This window comes from Mustela nigripes, chromosome 4 (genome assembly GCF_022355385.1).
Source record: "Mustela nigripes isolate SB6536 chromosome 4, MUSNIG.SB6536, whole genome shotgun sequence".
NCBI lineage: Eukaryota > Metazoa > Chordata > Mammalia > Carnivora > Mustelidae > Mustela > Mustela nigripes.
The window spans coordinates 49,905,980-49,932,087 of record NC_081560.1 but is presented as its reverse complement, the minus strand read 5'-3'; positions in this window follow the sequence as shown (position 1 = coordinate 49,932,087).

Sequence of the window (26,108 nt, the reverse complement as noted above, 5' to 3'; positions counted from 1 at the left end):
CAGGTGGAGACCAAGAGCAATCCCCTAAGGAAAAGGGAAAGCAAAACAAAAAAACAAACTTTTATCTCAGCTACTTGGGCTGGCATTTTTTTTTTTTTTTTTTTTTTTTTACCTCTTCAAACATTTTTATTAGAATTTCTAATGAATGATCTGATTTCTAGAGGATTTAGCTGTTCTTGACCTTAAATTCTAGGATCCTCTTGGGCTGGCTAGACAGAAAATCATGTGATGGGGTCTCCATGATTTCAACGCTTGATGAATGGGTCTCAAATTGACTTGGCTAACTGTCTTTTCAAATAGTTCTCCTGATAGCTCTACGATTTTTACTAGCAGTGATTTATTTTCTAATATTTCGCACTTCAATCTGATAAATTCAGTGTTCTTTCTAAGCACTCGTACAAATTCGATTGTAGTTAGAGGAGTTTAGCATTTTTCCATGTTCAATATGTCAGGGCCTGGTAACAGCCGTGGCTGTTTGCTTTTCTAGTCCCCACTGAAGTCTGCCCTTCTCTAAACCCCTCCTTGGCTGGAGTCACCCCAAGAAGAGGTTTTTATTACCCTGTATCCAGAAGTAGCCATCAGCTTTGTTCAAATGGCCTCCAGTTACTCATTTGAAAGAGAGACCTTACATTACCAGCTACTCCCAGGGCCTTGGCCTTGGGGCCAGAAAACTAGTTGCCCCAGAAATGCTACAGACTGGCTGAGACACAGTGAGACTACCAGGCTGCTGAGAAAGATGTGAGTTTCAAGACGATGACCTAGAGAAGCAGAAAGGAGTGTAACGTGGGGGTTGTGCGCTGGTCAGGGGTCAGACCTGGGTTTGAGGCTTGCCGTATCGTTTAGAATGCTTTTGGTTGCAAGTAACAGAAGAACCAAGTCAAACTGGGATAAGAGCCAAGGAAATTTAAGGGCTTGTATTGGTCCAAGAGGCAGAGCAGGCTTCTGAGTCAATTGTTCGAGGGGCTCGAGGACATCAGCAGCTCTTCTCTTCACCCTACTGTTTCAGCTTCATCCTCAGACTAATTTCGTAATTCCCCTCAAGGCTGCAAGACTGGCTACACATTTCCTGCGGGCTTCCTCAAGAGGGGCCAGAAGGAGAAGAGAAGGTAGAATAAGTTCTCAGAAGCAGTGCCAGAAGTCAGCCACTCCAATATGATTGGCTAGGGGATATGCCCTGCACTGATTGGCTACGTCTGGTTGATCTGAGCCAATCACCGTGCAGGAAGGACATGCCTTCATGGTTGGTTTAAACCAATTAGAGTTACTCACTGGAGTTAGGGGTGGAGCTAATGGCTCAAAACCAAAGTGCCCTACACCACAGGGGAGGAAGGAATGGCTGGAAGGGGACGTTCGTGCCACTGGCTCTGTTATTTTCACCCCCTTGATCTCCGCATGTACCTCTCTGCGCCTCTGTTTCCTCATCTTTACATTGATAATCACCTTGATACCCACCTCCCTGTTGTGGGAGAGATTAGGAAGGAGAAGAAAATAGTAAGGAACTTTGCACTGTGCCCAGCACACCCTAAGTGCCCAGTGAAAATTACGAGGGAGAAGAGCAATTGAAGTCGGTACCCATCGTGTGTGCACGTTACACGCTTTCTCGGGCTGGTCTCCAACAGCTCTTCCCCCTTAGTGGATGCACATGAAATGGCTATAAATGGACAAAAAAGACCGTTCAGACAGAACATTTATGCTGATTTATCCAGACATGGTTTAGATGAAAAAACAAAACAAAAAAACCCCTCAAACTCAGCAGTTCTAATATAAGCAGTGAGTATCACTTAGTGAGTTTAAGCATAATAGTAATAATGGCAGTAATAATAATACTTTTAAAAACGTGAAATGAAGAAAAAGGGAGAAAACAAAGACAGAAGGGGAGTAGCTGCAGATCATCGAGCACTGTTGAGTGTTGTCCTAGGCACTTGACAGGAGTTGTGAGTTGTGAGCTCTTGACCTTGGTTTTATTGTATCTATTTGTACACGAGCAATGGAACTTTACCTAAGCTAAGGAGTCTGCCTGAAGTCAGTAGCCACTGAGTGACAAAACCTAGATGTGAACCCAAATTACTATGACTCCGAAGTTCATTTCATGTCTGTATTTCAAAACTACTTGCAAAGGAGGGTGCCCTCATTCATTCATTCCCCAACTCGGGCTCCCAGCAGCTGGCCCTGGAGCCTCTGCCATGACTGGTGTTGGGGGAAAGAAAGATGAATAGGACCCAGCAGTGCCGCCACAAACCAGACAGTGTCCACGTCCTGGGATTGCTGGCTTATTTGCGCAGTTCCCAGGGCAGGGTTGTCTGGAGCGGGTTTTGCACTCTTTCTCAGTCAAATGAGAACTGTTGAATCACTCATGATGATGAAGGCACAGCGTGCTCCACGGCTTGCAAGACACAGGGGGCTGCCCTCTCCCCGCCAAGCTCCCTCTGCCATCTGCTCTCCTCGGTGAGAGAGTTTAATCTTGAGCCATCTCAAGGCGAAGGAGGTCGGACCGTCAGAGGTCACCTTAACTCTACATAACTCTGCTCCAAAGAAACAATTGTTTCAGAGGAAAATGGCTGTGACCAGTCAGAGTCCTCTTTATTCAGAATCTGGACTAGATGAAGAGAATGAGTCTTGGGGGTTTATACTGTTGATTCTGTTCAATTCACACAACTGCGTTGAGATATCTGTGCTAGGGATATGCAAATAAATATCACAGTGCCCCGGCCTCTGGGGTCCACAAGCTGGCAGAGCAGAGGCACATAGAATGTTGTACGTATTAGAATAGAATTGTCTGGTATGCCTCAGTGAAACGCATGCTGTCCTGACTGCCGATCCGCCTGCCCCACAGTATCCATCTTCTGCATTTTCTGCCCTGACCCCTCCTCAAGGATCCCTCCCACCCAGTGACCCCCAGCTTCCCCGTGATCCCCTCAGGTTCGCCTGTCCCAGCCCTGCAGTGGCCCTATGTTTTGATTGGTCAGATTCTGAGCATATGTGGAACATCTGCTGTGGCCTTTGATCTCTGGACACACTTCAGTCATGCTCCCCAGAACCCCCCCCCCCCAAGTCTTCTCACTTAACACCCATCCTGCAGCCATGCTGCTCTGTGTCCCAAGGCAACATCTTAGTGCTGAAGTCAGCCCAAAGGAGCAGCTATGGGTCAGAAATACGGGGCTCCCACGACCTGAGGTCTGCCTTCCTGGGGTCTGCCTTCCTGGGAATCAGCTTCAGCGTCCTCCCAACTTTTACTTTGTTTTTTGTAGGAACACAGGACTCAACAACCAGATGGCTGAATCCTTTTATTTGAAGATCGGAACTCTACCCATTGGGAAGCTTCCAGTTACTAGTTTAAAAACAAAACTGGCTGAAACAAAAGGGAAAATTCCAAGGAAACACTCAATGGATCTCAAGCGTGTTTCTGTCTCTGAGTGATCACAGCGACCTCAGCGTCCGTGTTCTGCCATCCTCAGTTGGCTTCAGTCTCAGCGGGATTGTTGCAAGATGGTGGGCAGCTAACAAAAATCAGAAAAGGGTTTATGTGCTGGTGTTTCTATGCCCAGAAAAAAGGAAATCTGTCCCCATAGCCTTTCAGTTGGCTCATCCTTCTGTCTCATTGTCAGAAATGTATCACATGTTCACTCCTGTTCAGTAGCCAATGAAAGGGTCACAGTTGCCACTGCTGGCTTTTCCAATCAAGATTCCCGACTCCTGCACCAGCAATCGGGAATGTTTGCTGCTAGAGCTACTGGATGGAGGAAGGTGGAACTGGAGAAGGTGATGTTGGTGAGTGAGGTAGGGAACATGGTGGTATGTCCCTAGAAATCAGAAGTTAAAAAGCAAAGGATTTTGTGGAGTAAAGAAACCTGGTTTGGAATGCTAGTATCACTCAGGCCATTGTTGCAGTTGTTAATTACTATGTAACAACCCCAAAGCTGATGGCTTAAAACAATAACCATCTATTATTGCTCACTGATCAACAGATCAGCTTGGTGGTTCTGCTGACCTGGGCCAGGCTCATGTGGACTCTTCCAGGCATTTGCAGGAGGCTGAGTGGGGTGAGCTGGTGTCAGCTGACACGGCCTCTCTTTGTTTCACGTAGACCTTCATCCTCAAGCAGGCTTGTCTGCCTTGGCTTACCCAACAGCTTGCCAGAGTTCCAAGAGAAAGAGTGGAAGTCTGTGTTGGCAGTCCAGGCTCAGCACTGGGACACTATCAGCAAAGCCTCACTCAAATGGCCAAAAGCAAACCAAGAAACCAGTCAAAAGCTGCAAAATCACATTGCAGAGTGTGTGTAGGCTGTGGGTCCTGGGAAGCGTGAAGAATGGCGATCACTTTGGCAATCAATCCACCACCATGACCTTTGCAAGACATTTCTTTTCTCTGCACCATCGTTTCACCACCTCTAAAATGACACTAACAATAATATCAACCTCAAAGTCTTATTTAAGGATTAAGTGAGAAAATGCATGTCAAGTGCTTAACCCAGTGGTGGGCACATAGTAAGCATTAAATAAGTACCAGCTTTTATTACACTTGTATTTGGGATTGTAACCAGTCTTATTAACATTATTATTATAGTTGTTTTAATGATTATTATGATTTTGAGTATCTGTCTGCTGGGTTATGTCTCCCCTAGGATACAAGCCTAGTGAACTGATTTCCAAAAAGCCCAGACTTTATGGAAATCCTCTCTGACTCCCCAGAAGCCTGCTAATCAAGGGAGGGTGGTTTCTGAGCACTCCCCATCTGCCTTCCTCCCGCTGCTCGGTGAGTGCCGTTCTCTCTGGGATTTTGCTGTGGGGGCGGTTTGTATCTCCGTGAGCTCTCTGGCTCACTTGGAACCCTCCAAAGAATGGTGGTTAGCTGCTATTTCAACAGAAACCACTAGTTTTTGGAGGAAGGGAGCAGGCTTCCCTCCCGGGACAGCTGATTTTCTCTTTCTTGCTTTCTGTTGTTCCATCTGTGCCCAGTGCCAGACTCTCTAGAGGGGGTCATGTATTTCATGGTGCCCCCTCTGTGGGGACGGAGAAATCTGCCAGCCTCGTCTCACACTCATTCCAACCCAAGCCTCCAAGAATTAAAACCAGTTGGCAATTTCTTGGGAAAGGGAAATTGTCTCTTAAATCTGCAAAAGGGAAAAGGTTTTTGCTTCATGTTTTTGGGGGGTTTTTGTTGTTGTTGTTGTTTCTTATGGTGGTTTCGTTCACAATGGAAACAAAACAAAACAAAAAACCTCCCAGTGACTGTCCTGGCATTTGTACCGCATGTGGACTCTGCAAGCACCAAGGAGGAAAGGCAGGAGCTCGTTCCACGAGGCAGCCTGCTAATTTCATTTGCCACCACGGTTTTCCCATCTGCTAAGGGACCGGCCCAGACAATTTTCCATGTATAATTCACAGTCCTTTGTAAGTTCGGCTCAAGCAGAATCAACAGCTTGATGGAAATGCCATGGCGAGGATTCAAAGGGTGGTACTCCCATCTTCTGTCCTTGCTCCACACCCGTGCGGGCCCTTCGCGGCACACTCCTTCTCTCTGTCCTGCACTCTGAGTCTCTGCTTCTCTCTCGCTCCTTACCTTGTTTCGGGGCCGCCCAGTGCTTCCCGGTCCTTCCCCTTTTGGAAGCCCAGTATCTCTGCCTTGCAAATGTCCTGCCACAGACCATTGTCAGGGCCCCGTGAGCTCATTGTGGCCCCCACCCCCACTTCATCTGGCCGGGGCTGAGATGGATGCTCAATTTGCATTATTTATGTCTTTGCTCGTATTTGGGTGACGTGCTTGTGCATAACATAGGTAAAATTCTGCTGACATGGGGAATTCATTTGGTTTGAGAGGCTCAGAAAGCGGGGCAGGCGGCGACCTGGTTTGTATAAATTCACAAGCTATCAGACAGCTTTGCTTTCTTTTCCCGAGATTCGGAAGATGGCTCCTCATGAGAGTTCTTTGGATTACACTTGACAGTCAGGTGAGCTCTGTTGCTTAAAGAGCTTTGGTTCCATTTGGGCTGTCAGTCTTCCCCTTTCAAATAGGGCAGGGTGAGGGACAGAGGTGCATTTTGAAGTTCAAATGCAAGCCTGTCCCTGTGTTGCCACTATACCCAGAGAATATCAGAGCCAGGAGGCCTGAGAGCATCTCATTCAATCTCTTCCTTCTGTAGAGGAGGCCACTGAGGCTGAGAAGCAGGAGGTGGCTGGCCAGACGGTGAGCCATGGGATATCGTGTGACTTGGTCCTTAAATTCCTTCCAATGACACGTGGTTACAAGGGGACAGGCACCCTTCCAGGCGCTTTACTTATTGTCTCATTTAATCCCCATGAAAGTCTCAGACACTAGGACTTGTTGCTATCCTCATTTCACAGAGGAGGAAACTGAGGCACAGAGAGGTTAAATAATTTGTCCCAGGTCGCACCGTACTCAGTAGCAAAATTAGAACTCAAACCCAGGGAGCCTGGTTCGAGAGTCCCTGATCTAACCATGGGGTTCCTCTGCCCTAAGGCCTCTCTGAGCTGCCACGGTGATTACAGAAGGGTGCCCAAAGCCCTCACTTTGCACCACAAGGCCTGCTATGATCCTGCCCCTTTCTGTCCCAGCTTTGTTTCTGCTACTCCTCAGAATACAGCACAGGGCTGGGAAAGGCAGTCATATGCATTCTGTCTTTCATCCCCTGCTTGGCCACAGAAGAATGGGCCTTGGGCCTGGAACATTTCCTTACCAAGACATGGGGAGCCCACACAGCCTCTGTGGGAGTAGCCTGCCATGCTTCAGACTCACCAGGTACCCCTTTGTATCACCAAGCACACATGTCAGTGGCCCTCAGGCACCCCCCAGCCTTTTTGTAGTTCAGACCCCAGGGGAAGGGAGAGGGTCATTGTGTTGCAGCATGAAATGGGGGGGGGGGGGGTGAGGTCACACTCTTCATGTGGACTCCAGGGGGCTCTGTGGCCATGGGGGACAGGACACATAGCAAGGGTCTGGATCTTCCACACACCCTCAACAGAATACTCATCACACCAACTCGGGCTTTCTTACCTCCCCAGCTGAGCGCCGTCCTAGCCCATTTTCTGATGTCATAATCACCACTTAGGGCTCATGTGATAGATAACACAAGCAGCTAACTGCCCAGTGGCCCAGGTATGAATCTACCTCCTCTGTGGCATGGGGCAGGGGGAAAGGACACAAAGAAAGGGCCAGATCCTCCTCCCAGGGACAGGAGGTGCTCGGGCTAAGGATAACTTCCTCAGCTTCACCTTGACCTGACTTTCCTACAATATCAGAGCAAGGGCACCATCTCATTGTCACACCTGCTGAATATTATGAGGCAAATATCATGAATATTGTGAGTTCATTATTGAAAGACAAACTGCTTCTTATGACTTACAATAGGACACATTGTAGTATTACATTACCGTAGTAAGAGGCACTAGTGATTTTATGAAAGAAACTCCTAGGAGATAGTCCTTAAGTTCTATCGATGACATATATTTCATATACCTAATTTGGACATGACTCTACGTCATGGTATATCAAACTATAATTGATAACTACGTTCTCTAAGCCAGGAGTTTTCAAATATCAGTTCATAAACAAAGCTTTCACAGACCCACAAATTTTTTTTTTTGTGACAAAGGTATAATGTGTGTGTGTGTTTATAAATTTGTAAATGTCCTTTCTTGGGAAGCAGTGTCACCTATTCCAAAACGGTAGGCTCTCGTTTTTTGGTTTTTTTTTTTTTTTTTTTTTTGAATTATCAAGGGCAAGATGAAAGGACAAGAAATGCTCTTTCTTCTGTGAAATAACAGTGTTGTCCTATTGGGAAAGTCTCAGATACCATATTTCAATTTCTTCATTTTTTTCGATATTTTATTAGATTCTTGGTTTATTTACTGTATCTAATGAACTCATTCAAAAGCTAAGTGACCTCTGTGCCACCTCACTGAGAAGATGATCTGTGTCCTAAGCCCTCCGGTCCAGGTCACTTGCTCAGATGTCGTGGGGCTTGGTCCTCTGTGTCTCTGGCAGCCTCCTCCTCAGAGCCCTGCCCCCACCCAGGCTCTCGTGCTCTCAGTTCGAGGTGAGCCCATCCTGAGGTGTGGCCCTGCAACAAGGGGCCCATAGCCCAAACGACCTTCCCCTTTTCTAACCTTTCAGCCCTGGGTCTCACCTCCTAGTTGGAGGGAGGTATAGGCAGCTGCAAGACTTTGCTGCAATACTTTTCTTAGGGCTTTGGCATTAGGGCACTCATTGCTCCAAAGGGTGATATCCACCATGGTATTTCAGAAAGAGAGGCCAAGCGTGGCAAAATGCTCTAGGCAGCATTGGAGAGCTAGGCTTGAGCACTTCCAGGTAGAGCCCTCAGGTGCCCTCCTGAAAGCCTGTCCTTGACCCAACCCAGCTGCTGGAAACACCAGAATACCAGGAGACCAAAAACCTCTTCCATTTCATTAAGAGGTGGATATTCAGTAACTTTTGCTTTTTGTGTTTAATCATCTAAAGCAAAGTTTGTAAGAATTAAATGGTTATTTGTTAAATATCAATGGTAGAATTTTTAAAAATACATCATTAGAAGTAGAACGAATTAAAATATACACTCCAAATAACATACATATTTTTGCTACGAAAAAGTAAAGCAGTATTCAATAACACAACACTTAAGCATAAAAATCCATTCTAGTAGGATGAAATTATGGAGGATGAGTAGAAAATAAATGAATTACAAAAATTTAGAAAAGTAAAGAAACATAAAATTTCAAGAGTTTCTGCATTAAAAAAAAAAAAAAATAGTGAGCTGGGTATCACCTGCTCTGGCTCTTAGATTCTGTCCATACATTTGAAAGGACACTGTAGGGACAGCTGGGTGGCTCAGTCATTTAAGCAGCTGACTCTCATTTTCAACTCAGGTCATCATCTCAGGGTCCTGGGATCGAGCCCCATGCCTGGCTCTGGGCTCAGCGGAGAGTCTGCTTGGGACTCTCCTCTCCCTCTGCCCCTTCCCCTCGGCGTGTGCTCTCTCTCTCTCTCAATCAATCGATAAATAAGTAAAATCTTAAAAAAAAAAAAAAGGATAATATAACAGTTTTACTTTTTAATGTCAGTATTTAAAACATACCAGAAATTCTGTTCTCTGTAACTGTTACAATTTGGGATGAAACCATTTAGATGTCAGCCTAACCGTGTGACCAGGGTACACAGGTTTCAAAATCCTTTCAGGGGAGACACAAGCACAAGAATTTGAAAAGTCCTTGAAACCCGCCACTCCTCCTGCTGTTAGGCCAGGAATTCCTTCTGGCGCACAGCCCTTCTCTGAGGTGTTCAGTGTGCACAGCGGGGAGCCCCCCACCTCCCCGGCGGTACCATCCACGGCCTCTGCCTGAAGCCCTGAGGTGGCAGGTGTCTGCTTCTCAAGGTCAGTCGTTCATGCCTTCACTTAATGAATATCTTCTTGAAAATGGAAATGGTCTTAGGATGGCCTCGCACCAGCATTAGACGTACACACAAAAAAAGGAGTGTTTCAGAAGGTAGTTCAGTGTTCTGAAAATTGAATTCTATTCTGAATTAAGATAGCTTCTTTGTTCTCTGGCAGGACCCCTGAAAAAGTGGACTGAAAGCCAGTTCCTAAGGAGGTCCATGTCAGACAATACCTCCTTATTACTGGTGGGAAAGAACACACGCACACACACTCAAGGAAGACAAGCGATGAATCATATCAGTATTCCAGATCTGTCCCTCCGTGGCCCCAGACTTTGCAAAGGCTCCAAAGATTATGTGTACATGGACTTCTGATCTGTAGATGATTTACCTGCCGTAGTCTGACCAGCTCTGTTGAACAGAGTCGCCTATATTTTGGGGGGCTTAGAAGATGACATTAATATTGCCCATATTTATCACAGAGAGGGGACACAGTTGCAAGCTGCATTTCTGAGCTGTGAGGTCTCAGTCATGTGTGTGTGCTGTTCTCCGATCAATGTGTTAAACCCGGCAAGCTTCTTACAAAGAGATTTTTTTTCTTTTTCCTCTTGGTTATATATTTATATCCACCTGCCTTCCTTAACCCACATGCACTCATTTGCACACTCTTGCACACCTCAGTGTGATTCTTGCACACCACTATCCCTTCTTTGATTGTTCAAAGAAAAACCCTGGGGGATGAAAACTCACTATTCCTTCCTGTTTAGCACACGAGGCCTGGCTCCTCTGGCGGGTAGATGGGTCGGATGCAGTCTACAATCTAGTTTTTTGCTTCTTTGCATTTTGTTTGGTTTTCAGCAATCAGAGAGCCAGCCCCTGTCCTTGCACAGTGATTACTTAAAGCAGCAAAAGAGATCTGGCCCACTGTTCTCAGAAGTGGACTTTAGGCATCACGGAACCCAAGGATTTCTGCTTGTCCCCTTTATTCACTCCCCCATTCAACAAATATTTATTGACCGCCTATAATATGCAAAGCCCTGGGCCAAGTGAGAGGAAGAATTATCTGTATTCCATAGATTCTGAGCCATGCATTTTTCAACATCTTATTGTCTCTGAACTTGGGCTGTTTCCATGGTAATGCCTTTTTTGCTCAGTGGTACCCAACGTGATTCCATGTCCCCCGACCAATGGCCTCTTAGATTTGACAGGATACTACATTGTCCTCAACTTCTCTGCTTTCACCGAAAAGAGGAATTTGCAAAATTAGAGAAGGTAAAACTCCCAAACTGGCTGACTTTCCACTTACCAGCTCTTGCAGGGGAAAAAAAAGAGAGAGAGAGAGAGAGAAGTCCTGGATCCTTGTGTGATTTGAAGATGATCTGTGTGTTTCATTTACTCACACCATCCCTGGCCTGAGAAACAGATCATAACTGAGTGTAGATTATCTATTGTTGTTATTCCGTGGTTCCTAAATTCACAAATGACTTTTTATGGCTACAGAGTGAGGGTGTGTGTCCGTGTGGGTATAGGTCTTCCTACCAAGAAACTTATTTGGGAAATTGATTTTTGATCCGTTGTTAAAGCCATAATTGGAGGAGATGGTTTCTGAGGCTACCTCGATAGTATGTCAGTAGGAACTAGTTAGCCTTGTTTTTAACAGAGCGAAAGAAAGGTTTTTCTGTTAATACTATTCATTCAAACGTTTTTCGAGTCCCTGTGGTGGGTCTGACACCACAAAGCACTGTTAGGGGACAGAAACGAATAAGGTATTACTTTTGCCTTCACAAGACTTGCAACCTAAAAGAAAAGGGAAATCTGTAAACTACGAACGTTCACACAAGGAAGAATACAAGTCAGGTATTCAAGACCCAGGGATGTCTACAGGAGATCTGTGTCGCCGCACAGCAGTACAATGACTTCTAAATAAAACAAAATGAAGGTTCCTCCATTTCCTCTGAAACATGGCTACATCAGAGACAAAGACCCCAGGGGATGCTGAGAATAATGTCCCAAAGCAGCCTTTCCAGGGCTGGCACAGAGGAAGGGGAGGGGAGGACTATTTATTTTGAAAACTTCGTCATCAGCCCAATTCTTTGTGCCTCCTAGGACTGCTGTCATGGTTTTCTGTCTGAGGACAGGTCCTATCAGGAACAAGCTTACATCCCTCCTCTCATCCCAAGAACCTTGTCCTCCTTCTTCCCTGCTCGGCTTCCCCCTGACCCTCCCGGCGCTCTCAACGGTTTGCAGAATCCTTCCCCTTCAATCTCCTTATACAACGCTACCTTCCCTTTTTTTGAACTCCAAGCTCTTCTAGGCAGGAACTGAGCCTGTGTGACAGAGAGCAGACCCCCCCCCCCCAAATAAATGTTGTATCAAGGAGGAAAGAAAGGAAGAGAAAGAAGAGCAGACAACCTCTCTTCTTGATTCTGTGAGTTTACTAACCTGAGAGGAATTTGGGACAGGCCACCAGCAGGACATGGTAGCTTGGACAGCAGAGAAGGTCCCCCTTTGGGCTTCCCTCCTAGAAGTAGCCAGGAGCAGTGACTCTCAACCGAAGCTTTCACCCGCAGCGCATGTGACAGTTGATTTTCACAGGAGTGACAGATGGCTGGGGACCTAGTCAACTCACCCAGAATCCCCAGAGTGTTGACTTTCAAGTTACTTTTCTCTCCTGGTGTGCAAGTGATTAAAAGTGGAGTGATGGAAAGAGATGATATTGAATCCACTCTCACTTATGGGGGAAAAGGCCAGTTGCTTGCAAATTTTGCTCTTTTATTGTTAGTAATGGATTTCTTGAGATGACCCTTTTGTAGACCGCCCCCACCCCGACACCACTAGCGGCGCCCTTCCCAGCACACTTCCCACCGGATCTTACCGCCCCCCCCCCCGCCACCTCCCCGCCCAGGTCAGATGCAGAAGACAGAACCCAAAGCAGCAGGAACTCTTCCCTCACCCAGTATCCAAATGGTACCACCTTTCTTCTTTTAACTCCTAAAATACCGATAAACCTGTCAACCTTTTGTTGACAGGTTTATTGATGATACCTGTTTAACGAGAAGATCACCCACACTAGACCTGTTCATCTTATTGAAAAATAAGACACACAAAACCCTTTATTTCCAGTATGCTCAGGTTTTGGCTGCTTGATTCGTAAACCATCAGGTCCTTTAATAATTCTGGGGAAATGAACTGGCTCCTTGCCCTTCAGCGGTGATGTGGAGATGCTCATGTTACAGTCTGATTTTCCCTTCCTTCTCGGCCACGGGCGCCCTTACCCTTACTCCACACCGTGGTGGTCATAAGCTAGATAGGGTTGCCAGATTCAGCATGTAGAAGTACACAATTCCTGACTAAATTCAACTTTCAGTTAAGCAGCAAATATTTTTTTAGTATGTCTTATGCACATTTGGGACATACGCATACTAAAAATTATTTGTTGTGTATCTGAAATTTGAATTGACCTAAGCATTTGTATTTTATCTGGCAATCTTATCACCAGAGACCATTGCTTGGGATTCACCAAACACTTTTATATCCACCATTTCTTCTGAGCAAAGGGATTGGAGGTAATATATTAACGGTAGCAGCTCACACACTGGGCAGTCTAACCAAGGAGAAGGATGTGGGACTTCCTAGCATCTCAGAAATCCCATAAGGGCACAGGTCCAATTTGCCTGTGAGAAAGGAGACCCGCCATAGTGATAAGGGAGAAGGGAGGCAGTGGGCAGGAAGGTAACAGATCTAAGAGGGGGCAAAGCCTCTTCCGGGGACTACGACACACCAGGCTACCCAGATTGTCACACCAGGAAGAGCCAACTCCGTTCAATCCTGCTCCTTCTTCCCGAGTCTCCAGGAAAGTGGAGAACATGACAGAGCTTGGGAAACTCCAATATTCAGACAGAAGAACTCAACTGATTTTCCGCTTTCTTCCCTTTACCTCTTGGGCCAGGACTTTGACACAAGTTCTCGTAAAGGCTTGGCAAGTTTCTATACGTGAGAAGTGGTTATAGGTACCTTGATAAGCTCAAAGAAACAGTTAAATCTGAGTGTGGATCATTTAATCACAGTATCTGGAATATGTAAACATGGCACATATTATCTCCACCCCCCCTTTTTTTGTGGCCTCAAAATTTGATCCAAGTCTGGGAGTTAAAAAGTCCCATTTTGTGTAATCAGGTTCTGGTTGAACATGATTGCTGAATTATTTTAAATTGAAGACACATGTCTGGAGGCTGAGCTGTATGTATTACTTCAGGATGGGCGTCCATTAGGTCTTATCCGCAGGGGCTATCTTCAACTTTTGCCACATTCAATGCATTCTTTATACATCAGTATTTGCAAAACGGTGAATCATATATAAGGGAAAATTGGAGGGAATATGGTACTCGTTAAAGGGTGATTTTTTGAAATTATCTTGAATGAATTATTCAGACCCACTTCCAGTCTCCCCTGCTAAGGGTCCCAGTGCTGGCTGGAAATTTTCTGGAGGGAAAGAAAAAAAGAATATTTTAAAGACAACAACAACGCATACATAAACAAAAGTCTGCGGTTGTGCAAGACCCTTTCGCAAGGCTACATCTCTGAACACTTTACAACTAAATCAACATTTACTTTAACTCCTTGTCAGCCCCCAACACTTGAAGTGTCTTAATTGCAGACCTAAATTGTTGCCGTGGCCATGGGCTTTTTCCCTTTGAATGCATGTGTCCCTGAACTGAGACTTTGGTCAGACTTCACTTCACAAGGGCAGACAGTTGATTTTGTAAATTGTTGCATCATGTCAAGGGCTCCTGAAGGACTTGCAGGTTGCTGGCTCTCCAGGAGGAGCCTTGGGGCTGAGGGAAAGGCAAAGGCTGAATCAGTCCCGCGGTCAGACTGGACCAAACACCCCTCCCTCCCCACCGCCAAGGGACATCCTCCATACGAAGAGCTGGGGCATCTGGTGCACGGTTGTTGGTTCTCACTGCTTTAGTGCCATATAATTCCCACACCGCAGAATTTACTCATTCAGAGTATACAGCTCAATGATGAGCAAATTTAGAGTTGCACAACCTCGGCCACAACCTAATTTTAGAACAATCCCATCATCCCAAAAGAAACCTTGTGTCCATTTGCAGCCATTCCTTGTTCCCACCTCCAGCCTTTAGCAGTCACTAAGCCACTTTCTATTTCTACAGATTCACCTTTTCTGTATGTTTCATATAAATGGAACCATATAATATGTGGGTCTTTTGTGGGTTTTCTTGGGGAGGGGTCTGGCTTCTCTCACTTGCTGTAACTTTTGGAGGCTCATCCATACTATAGTATGTATCAGCACTTTGTTTTTGTTTTTTTATTTTATTTTTAAAGATTTTATTTATTTGACAGAGAGAGATTGCAAGTAGGCAGAGAGGCAGGCAGAGAGAGAGAGAGAGAGAGAGAGAGAGAAACAGGCTCTCCACTGAGCGGAGAGCCCGATGTGGGACTCGATCCCAGGCCCCTGAGATCATGACCTGAGCCGAAGGCAGCAGCTTAACCCACTGAGCCACCCAGGTGCCCCAGCACTTTGTTTTTATTGCTGGAAAATATTCCATCGTACAGCTACCCCGCCTCTCTGTTCAACCAGTCGCCATGACATGTCTGTCATAAATTGGCAGACATTTGTTTGGATTGTTTCTACATTTAGGCCACTATGAAAAATGCAACTGTGAATGTCTATGTACAAATGAGCATTTTAAAATGAATTTGGAAAACATAAAATAAAATGAATGTGAATGTTAGTGTCATCCGTAGTAAATCGGGGTTTGCTTTGGATTCATTTAAGGTTAAGTTACCCAGGCTTTTGTTCAAGCCACCTTTTCGAACATTCCAGAATAAAGTAGGCTCCCAAGTACTTTAAGAAATTGTTATCAAGAGTGAGAACCTTAGTAAATCCAGGACATGAAGCAGTTAAGAGAAAGGAAAAAAATCTGGAACTTCGGAGACTAAAAGCTACCCTCAGAGCAGTCTCAACTCCTTCCTTCTCAACTCCAGGCATCACCTGGAGTTTAAAGAGCTCAGACCCACACATGCCGGTCGCATAACCCTTCCTTCTGGCAGCCTCGATGCACGCAGCCTGATTTCTGAAAGTCCTGCTGACTTAAATAACGTGGAGGCTACTCAGGGAGAAGTGAAGTTGGAAGTGGCAGGGAGGTGAACAGGTCATAACACGGGAACAGAGTTGTCAGGCTTTGTTTATTTTCCTGCCTTCTAAGGCTTCAGCGACTGATAGGAGACACTGGCAATTCTGTCATCGAGGAATGAGCGTTGCACACGGTGGGGAAGCAGCTCTGTGGAAAAGTGCCCTTGCACGTTGCCCCCCAATCACCCATGTAGAGCCGTGAAAGACCCATGTCATGAGAAATCCCTTTCCAGGAATCATCATAGAAAGCAGGCATATAAAAAGCCAAATGGTTTCTAGAATGTGCTACTGATCAAAGTCAAGTCCAGCATTCTGTCCTGGCGTGTCACTAACTTTCTCTGTGGCCTTGACCAGGTCACTAACCTCGCTGGGCACTAGTTTTCTCACTGTAGAACAAACCAGTTGACATCCTGATTCTTGCCCACGGTTTTTGTTTTGTTTTTTGTTTTTTCTCCATTCAATATTCTGCTTCTCTGGTGACTTTGAAAACTTCTACTTTTGAAACCCACATTTAAAAAGTTAAACCAGTATTATCATCCTGTTAGCAATCAGCTTACTGATGTCAAGAGACACGATCTGGAACACCGACTGGTGAATAATTAGCATTTGGAACACAATTTTTTTTGAATGCCACACAGCGTCCCAGTGGCACTCCAACACTATTTGCAGATAGGAAAATTGTTGTTGATTTTTCAACATATTCTCTTGCAAGTCGTTTAGCTTCTTTTGTGTCAGAGTTGGGAATTAAACCAACATTTTAGGGCTTCCAGACCTTTATTGTATCAATTAATCCGTATTGCCTGGGAGCAAAGAAAATAATCATTCAAGGGCCTGTGTAAAATAATCCACCATAAAACAAAAACAAAAACAAAAAACCTCTGACTCACTGGACAAAAAAAGCCATTTTTTCCCCCTTGTTTTTGTTTTCCAGTTTAGGTTCTTATTGGAATGGTGATATCTTGCTGGAGAAAGGGGTTGGAGGGGGTTACGTTTCCACAATAGGTGGTAAGGCTCTGTTCTCCCAAGAAGAAAGAATATTCCCTGCTGAAAAGAATGCCAGCCAATCTTTTACCCCTTCTTCCTTAGTTGCCTGTGGTCTGTCTCTCACCCAGGAAACAACGTGACATCTCCTACCCAGGCTCTCAGACACACAGCCAGCTGTTTAAGGTTGACACTGCTTTCACTGGGACTTTCAAGTCCATCTCCCAGTGGGAGTAGCACTCTATGGGGCTTACAGAGTCTCCTGTCCTTTCAACTGCTCCATACAGAGCTTTCCAGAGCCCTGGCACTCTGACTTTTCTTCAAAGCCAGTGACCAGCCCCATAGTGAAGGAAATCTGGGGACAGATGGTATGAAATTGAAATCACATCATCACTAGCCTCTCCCAAATGCTGGCCTGTTACTTTGGCGGAGCTCCACAAAGCTCCGTGGCACTCATGCTGATCTGATGGAGGCCTGCGTCTTGAATGTGGACGCCTGAGCATCAGGGCTGGTAGAGAGGGGGCCCAATAAAGAGGAAATTGCATTAATGTCGTGTGGTCCCTCCACGGCACTCGGAACCACATGTGCATTTGAAGAAGTCCACACGCCACCAGACAAATGAGGTCTCTTTTCACTTACAGACCCATCTGTTGTTGAAGAACAACCCCGTAGCAGGGAGAAGCCATTCTCTGTTGGAAAGGGAGCCCCGTCCTTGAGATAAAGACAGCTGTAAAGATTTGTTTTGGTTTGGTTTTTCCGATTTTTGTCTTTGAATTCAGTGGAAAGGTCATCTGGTGAGGTCCTCTGAAGCAAGTCCACAGCATGGTGGGGAGACCCCGACTTTCTCTTTGGATTTGCTCTGGATGAATTAGCCAGTCATCAGTGGAGGGGAACAAAGCAAGAGCAGGAGGCAAGTTCCCGGTGCACCCTGGAGGAATGGTGTAGGCTTCACAGAGAAGCCTACAGGGTGCTGGTGCCACTCTCCCAAACGCCAAACTGTCATCCGTACCCCCAACAGGGCCTGGAAGCAATCAGGATGATTTGGTCACTGGCAACTCCTAGCCCGATGATATTAGTTTATTTTTATGGTGAAGAATTACACTTCCTCTTTCTTAAATAGCGCAAAACAGTATGAATATTGCATAAGTCTATCAACATAAAAGTATTTTAAATGGCGTAGTACATCTCTTCATGTTCTTACTCAAAAAAGCAAATGTAATTATTAAGAGATTAATATCTTTTTCTATCCAAAAGGTGGGAGAAAAGCAGGGAGAAAAGTTTGAGGTTTGATGGTTTGTGTTTAAAAAATCCCTGCCTCTCCACCTATTACTTGAATGATTAAAAATGAGTCTGAACTTCAGTATTCTTATCTATACCAATCAGCATAACGATGATGGTGGTGGTGGTGGTGGTGGCAACTTTAAATGATTATTATGAAAATGAAATGCTTCTTAAATTGTAGAGCTCTGATTGCAAGTTATTATTATCTGTAAGAGGATAGAAAACCCAGTAAATTCACCGAAGCATCTGGAAAAGGTTTGTCTTTGGTTTGGGCTGGTCATTAGCATGAGATGCAGAGAAAAACTGAAAATACTGAGATGAGCAGGGAGCTGGTTTGAACAACTTCCTTGTCTGCATTCTCCTTACGATCACCTTTCCAGGACATCCTCGAGCATACTTGTCTGTGCTTCATAAACAGGGAGATAGTCCTGTCAAAGAATTCAAAATCACGTCAGAGAAAATCCCCCTGCCGTCTCTCATCTCTTCCAACACTCTTTCCTGGAAGACCAGACACATTTTCCTGGCAAGATATTCATTATTCAGATGTTGCTTTGCAATTTCCTTCAATTTCTGCTCTCCTGCAGGTTAAACTATATGCCTTTCTTTCAGGATATAGGGAAAACTTTGAAGAATGAGAAATTGGAGTCAATTGTGGATAACGTTCTGGAATAGCACCAGCATAAATAGACGTTGACAATATCGTCTTCATCACGGTCGATTGTAAAGGATTCTCACCACTCACTCAGGTTATTGTAAAGAAAAAAAAAATTACTGGAGTCCTGAGTTTCTAAATTAATAAAGCCCCTTACCGACAGCACACTCTTCCTCTGATAACTTATTCCTGACACAGATCCATTGTATGAACATCTATTGGTCACATGCTTACATGGATCACAGTACTGCACATCTACCCACGGGGTCCGAATTACCCGCACCTCTGTCGGGCGGGGGTACCCGGAGGTTTTCTCTGGTTACTTTACCGGGAGAAGGTGGGAAAGACGGGGCAGGAAACAAGCTGTGTGATACTCAACAGAAACACGCCCTGAGTTTGGACAAAAGGAATCTGAGCTGGCATGTTATTTAAAGAACTATATCTTTTTAAGATTGCACACTGCCAGAAACCCGTATGAAAGGCACAGTCTTTGGATTGAGTTGGGCCTCATATGGATAAAGTAATGAGATGCTCTTAAAAATTTTCATTTTCATCTGGATGTTATAGAGACAAACAGTTGCTTTTGCAATCCTGCTAGCAAAGCATTCTGAAGCTTTTCCGGAGGGGGGATGGTCGGGGATGCTTCTGAAATGTTGATAAAGATCCCTTGTCTAGATAAAAACAAATATAAAACTTTGCCCGACAACTACAGGCATTTCGTCGACTGCCTTGATTTCAGAGTACAAATACCCGAAGTACTTCTCTTTCTCCTGAATTTATTCCCTTCTTAGCTACTTTTCACATGAATTATGGACATTGGACATGTTAACCATGGAATATCTCCTGACCAAAAAAAAAAAAAAAAAAAGCCATATGTTATAAAGAGTCTATGATATTCTTTATATGAGCAATAGTATTGATAATTAGTATGGTCATATGTGATAAATAGTAACTTTTGTTTCCAAAGCTTTTTTAGCCCCAAATACACAGCAGATGACAAAGACATCACCCCTGTGTTGCCTTTTAAATATTATCAGTTCCATACAAAAGAAATCTATTTTCTGGAAAGGATTCCCTGATTCTTTGCTTTCCAGAAAGGATCTATATCTTTGTGTGTTTCTATCTGTTCGTTTCTCGGTCATGACTGTAACAAACTCTTTCAGAGAAAAGAAACAGGTAAAATCAGCTGGGGAGGATAATCCCGGTTAGAAAATCCCACATAAAGAGAAGAGCTAAAGCATAAAGTAGTTCTTTTCTGTAGCAAATGACTCCAGACTAAATCTCTTCCATAAGAAACAAATTTTCCATGCAAATGAAACCTGGGTTTTATTTTTAAAGTGCAGTGTTCTGTTATTTTTGAATAATGATAGAAGATGTAATATGCCAGCATTTCTTCCTATTTTTTTGAGAATTAAGATATATGAAACTCTTTTATACTGTATGTCAAAAGCACATAAAATTCTTTAACATTTTATCAAAGGTTTTCACTTAAATAAATCAACTTTTTGAAAGATGTTATATTATTCTGGAGTGAATAGTTGCATAAAATCATACTCTTCTTTGTTAACAATTTTAAAAAGTATTTTTTAGTATAAAAAATCAAAAGCATCTCACAGCCAATTTAAACATTGAGAATTAATTTCAAGCAACCAAAAATTATAAAAAGGCATATGTTGGTTTTCATTTTCATCAATTAAATTATGGTATTGAAAATACCTGGGTCAAGGGATTTCCTCATGCCACAAAGCCTCCTGTGTTATTTACCGAAGAACCAAAAAAGAAAAAATAATTACATTTGGGCAGATTATATAGGTGAGAATGTTGTTTAATTGTACTTTAAATGGAGTCTCCAAGGTGGCTGCTTTATATAAGAAAGGAGGCCACAAACATAAATTTTATAAGTGGACTGTTCTGCATTTGTAGAGGGAATGTTTCCCTTTCAGAATTACAGATACATAAAAACCATGCGTCTCTGCTGGTGAAAGACCAGTAAACGTCGATGTGTTCTGTAAAAACTTAAATGCTGGAGGCCAATACTCACAAAATTTAATGATCTTTCTGCTAATAAAAGCCAACTTCTTGAAAAAAAAAAAAAACTAAGGAAAAGAAACAAAACGTATACATTCTAAGTGTAGTATTTCCAAATTTCGTAGAGTGGAGTGTGTGAAATCACCTACTTTATATTTTCAGTTTGCTCATATTTTTAAGATCAATTCTATTCACAGAAATAAGTGGGCATGTGAATTACCTACGGATGTGCCTGGGTCATCTTGTCATGCTTTGCTCTGAAGGAAAACAGTTATTGTTTGAAAAAAATGACAGTAAGGTAAAATAAGAATGAGGCTGTTTTTTTTTTTTTTTTTTTTAAAGCAAAACAAACAAAAAGAGGTGGGGAGGACAAAGCCCCATGACAGCCCACTTTCTTTTATATATGTTCACCTTTACATTCAGGGGTTTTATGCCGTGGGTGCTTGATCAACACCTACAGTGGCCCCCTTACCGATGTGTTGTATGCTAGGTTTCTCTTTCGTTTTTTGGGAACTCAGCTCGACTCTATGAGAATCGAATATTCCACTGGGTGGGTGGAATCCCTGGCTGGCTCACAAAATTCAGAAAAGCCCACAATTTAGCTTGTTCTGTGTACAAGTAGTGGTCACGCGGTTGTCAGGTAAAACAGTTTCTATAGAAAAACTCAGTCTCCATCCCATCTCAGGGCTTCACTATTTCCACCATGTGGGCCTACAAGTGGCTGGGGGTTACGGGAGGAGGGAGACACATAGTGGTTAATCTTGATGACTGTGAACTCCTAAACTCTCTAGGATTGTCTAAGAAGATAAAATCATGACTTTCTTACGAATATAAAAAGAACTTGTGTCAGAGATTTCTTTTTTTTTAACTGATTGAGGGATTAAGTAAGATGATGCCATTGGGCCAAAATTCAAGGAATCCCACACATGTGGGCAAAAGAGTATGCTGAAATAAATGTACTTAGAACGGCAAATTGGTCCTTCCATAGAGAGCCATGAAAAACCACATTCTAACAGACACGAGTAATCTGCATTTCTACAGATAAGAGTCGTTTTCATTATTACCAGTTTTTTACAACTCGCAGAATTATTTATAAAGAAAAAAAAGCTGGAAAGCAATGAAAAGAGGAGATAAATGCACAGATTCATCAGAAAGGGCGCTCAGTAACTTCTCTTCCATCTGCCATAAATTGTTTCACAAATTTTCCTGACACTGTGTGTAACATCAGAGACTGTCCAGGTCCGTCATATCCCTGATACTGTGAACTGGGGAAGAAATGCTGAATTCCAGAGAGCAATCTGCCACTGTCGATTAGTAAAGTCTGTACCAGGGAGGCCCAAACAGAAACACAAAGCAAGCCACAAAGGCAGCCACATGTCATTTTTACCTTTGCTGGTAGCCACTATCCGGGAGGGCCACCCTACTCCCTATTTAAAAAAGAAAGAGAAGCTGTTACAATTAATTTTATTAAGATGTTTAATAAACGTAGGCCATCATACCATTTCAACACGTAACATATGAAAGAATTAATAAGGCAATTTATATTCTTCTTTCTTTTCCTTGTAGTTACAAACTTTCAAAAGCCCGGGTGTATTTTACACTCACAGCATGCCTTCATTCAAAGTAGCCACATTTCAGATGTTTTACTAGCCACATGTGGTCAGGGGCGACCAGACAGCACAGGTCTACATAAATCAAACATTCATGAGCTAGCAAAGTTTTGCATTTTTCAAAATATTAATTAAAACGTTTAGGTCTATCTCAGCCCTTTCTATCCCCATCCCATTATTTTTTTAAAGTAGCCGGGTTCTCTGATCTCATTTGGGAATGAAGCATGATCAATGCCTAGGGAAACTATAATTTGAAGTGGTTGTCTAGTGTAGCCCCATGAATTTTCTAATTAGCAACCAGTACTGTTGTCTTTTCCCGGGGATACCATACTCACCCCTGTGAGGTGAGAGAGAGAGAGCCAGGAGTGCACAGGGAACACAGCGATAACCATAATAATAAACATTATATTGCTTTGCCTGTCACCTGAGTATGACAGCGCCTGTCAAAAGAATTAACTTTTTAATTTTCATATCACCCTTGTGAGGTAAAGAGAGCGGGGACGTTTCCCATAATCCCTCTTTCACTGAAGAAAGACAAGAGACACTTGGCTTCTTTGCATGGGCATGACTAAGGGGTCTCAGTGTCTTGTCTGGTAGATAGACCTCAACTGGGCACGAATAAATTCCATTCAGAGTTCTGACTCTGGAAGAGGGAAAGACCCCTCTCCACAGCGTCCTGGAGGCTGCGGCAGAACGGCCTCTGTGCCAGGTGGGTGGGAGCAAGAAGGAAGTGGAGGCGGGCCCCTGCCTCTCTGTGGAGCCAGAGCAGGGATGGAGGGCGGGAACCTCCCTCTTTAAACTGACATGTTCAAAATCTCTAAATTTATTTACTGCTTTTTATTGGGACTCCTCCCCACAGGGATTTCTGAGAAAAGAATGAATGTCCCAGGGTCAGACAACCCACTGGGATCCCTCATAAAAAACTTTATTTTAGATAGTTCTGGAGTAAGACTTGGAATTCTTCCTTTCCTAGCATAGTCTGGTGTTTTATATAATCTGAGCCAGAAGAATAAGCCATGGGGCTGTGTGTGTGCCCAAGTGTGTGTGTGTGTGTGTGTGTGTGTGAGAGAGAGAGAGAGAGAGAGAGAGAGGCAGAGACAGAGTCAGAGTCGGAGACAGAGAGAGGGAGAAACAGGGAGAGAGAGAAAAGCCAAAGGTTGCCTTGAGCCCCAAGACCTTTCCCCCTTCCCCATTTTCTTAGGACCCAGTGGCCTATAATTGCCTTTCAATCCCCCCTCAACCAGCTCCTACCCTCTCTTGAACTTTCAGAAGAGCCTACAAGTCATTCTGCCCCCACCCGTCCAGTCAGCCATTTTGTCCCTCGTGGCTGCCATTTGCAATCCTCACCTCCCTCATGTGAATGGCACTTTTACCACCAGAGCGACAGTCACCCCATTCAACTAGCAATATTCGTCTGTATTTAGCATTAGCTGCTTAATAGTAACCTATTGAAGCCCTAGGCTCTATAATGTTTGAATAAGGAGGGGCAGCGTCCAGAAGAGACGACATGTGCTGAATTCAAGAAGGGGGCTCTTGCTTTCCTACTATAAACAGAATTGATTATAAAACCAGAACCCAGAAAGGGCTCCTCACCCTTCATTCTGGCATGAGGGGGTTTTGTTTCTCTGCAAGGCCTTCTCTGAGTGCTGGCTTCTCCAGGTTTTCACAGCATTCCAGGGAGGGAGATAGAAACAAAAGCAAACAAAACGCCCCCAAAGGACCCTCTCCTCCCTCCAAAAAGCTTCTATTTTAAATTCTCTGCAGCTTTTAAAACAGTTGGATGGGGAGGTATCGAGAGTCTGTCGTGGAAGAGAATCCCTGCTTTCTCTAAGGGCGCCCCACTTTAGATAATCCCAGCTGGCCCCGGGACCCCGGCGCCCCAGGCTGGGCCGACTGGCTTTCTTGGCAGTTCCTTCCCAGCACATTCTGTCATGACAGAGTAACTTGTAACAACTGTGTTTTCCATCCCACAAAGAAGAAAGCATGTTTTTGCGCTGCTTGCTAACTGCAGGCCAAACCTACGTACTTGTTCCCTGAGCTCTGACGCTAAGAACACATTTCACCAGTGCCTGGGACTTTAGGAGGGGTGCTTGACTTGCCACCAGGGATCTGTAAGCTCTTGGTGGGGTTTCTCATTCGCCCCGTGGCCATGCCACCAGGTGGGTGGCAAAAGGCAAGCCCCTCTTTGCCAGGTGGGGAAACACAGCAGATGCACAGAACCCAGCATGCGGTTTTCCCAAGCATGTATGGAGGGTGTGAGCAGCGAAAGTCAACATTCCTTGTGTGGCTCTGTCTGGTATGGGGTCTTGGGGCCGCTCTGTCCAGAACACACACCACAGGTACCATCCGTGGGCATCAGACCAGCGCTGTTGCCCAGCTCCCGAGCTCTGCACTGGGCAGGCATTTCCCAGCCGTCTGCTCTGCTGCCTGTCTGGTCCAAGGCCAGAGCAACGGCGGGCAGCCCGGAGCACGGGGACCATGGGAAGAGCAGAATCCCCTCGGCCGTCCTCTCCGTGATCCCAGGCTGCCTTGCTCCAGCTGCCCGCCTCTGCGAGGCACTCTTTCAAACGGACATACTTAAGGCAATTGGCCGTAGAAAGTACTGGACCCAAATAACCTTGCAGGGTTCTTAAGGACAGGACTTGAAGGGTGGGGAGGAAGTGCCAAATTAGCCACGGGTGTGAAGGTGATGAGAAGGGCTTCAACCGAGTGGAGGATTAGACAGCCCGGATTTCAAAGTTCTCTCTGCCTCCTAATGTTACAGCCATTAAAACCAAGAATTCAGTCCTGCGCCAGAATGCTCTATTTCCTAATACAGATTTCTTACTTGGCAAAAGACTGCTTATAAACGTCTCCTCCTCTCTCTCCAGCTTTCAGAGCTCAACCAAAGCCCATTTTATATTAAATAAGGAACAAAGCAGTAGAAACCAAAAGAACTAATGGGTCTGGCCCATCCCTTGCCCATTATTTCATCACAGCTCTGAACCCAATGAAGCTCTATTAGGAATTCCGCCCTGAACTTGCTACAGAAACTGAGGGAGATCTGGAGCATATGTTTTCAATTCATTTACACTTGACTCATCAAACCAGCCTGCCTTTCTAAAGAGAGCTATTTGATGTTTAAGGAATTATTTCCACCTTTTAAAAAGAAACCTTCTAGAGTCTTTCTCTGTCCACCACGGGAAGCTGCCAAATGCTAGAAGAATAGAAACTCCAATGCAGGAAGGTTCAGGGACGGTTCAAAACTCAGAGCCATGAATTTAGAGAGGGTTCAAAAGTTGGCAAAGTGAACCCTCTCATCCCTGCCCACAAATAATAAATAACAATCACAACAAGGAAGAGGAGAAAGGGGGAAAGCCACTGGAAAGCCGTAAGTCATCCTGTCTTCAGCCTTACAGCTCTCTCCAATAAAGCAGGGGTTCTTCAGAGGACCTCGGCGGCACTGCCTGCGGGGAGCCCCGCTTGTCTTCCGTCGTAAATTACCTTGCCGGGGATAAGCTTTCCTCCAGGTCCACCAGACAGGCAGCTCTGCAAGACCCATCACCCGGCTCTGGGCTGCTTAAATTATCCTTCATCTGGTTGTGACATCTGAAAAGCTTGAGGGAGAACGATCACCCCCAATCTGACCTTCCCATACCGCTAGGGTTTTCTTTCTTATAAAGGACTGCACCACCAGAAATAGACATGATAGCGTCCAGTCTGGGGGGAAGGGAATAGAGCTTTGAGTACGCACGGCTCAACAAACAGTATGATGCTTTCAGACTCATCCACTCTAAACTGAAGATGTCTTTTTCTTTCTTTCTTTCTTTTTTTTTTTTTTTTTCCATTGAGGTGTGACCCCCGGTCCTTTCCTCAATGGACACAGTCATCGTGAGGCTTCCGATCACGGAGTAAGGAAGTGAGAGACGGCTGGATGGAGACTTAAGTCTCCCTTCATTTGCTATGGCTTTCCGTCCATATTCAGATGTCTTTGCACACAGACGGCCACGAGCCGGCAGCCATCTGAGGA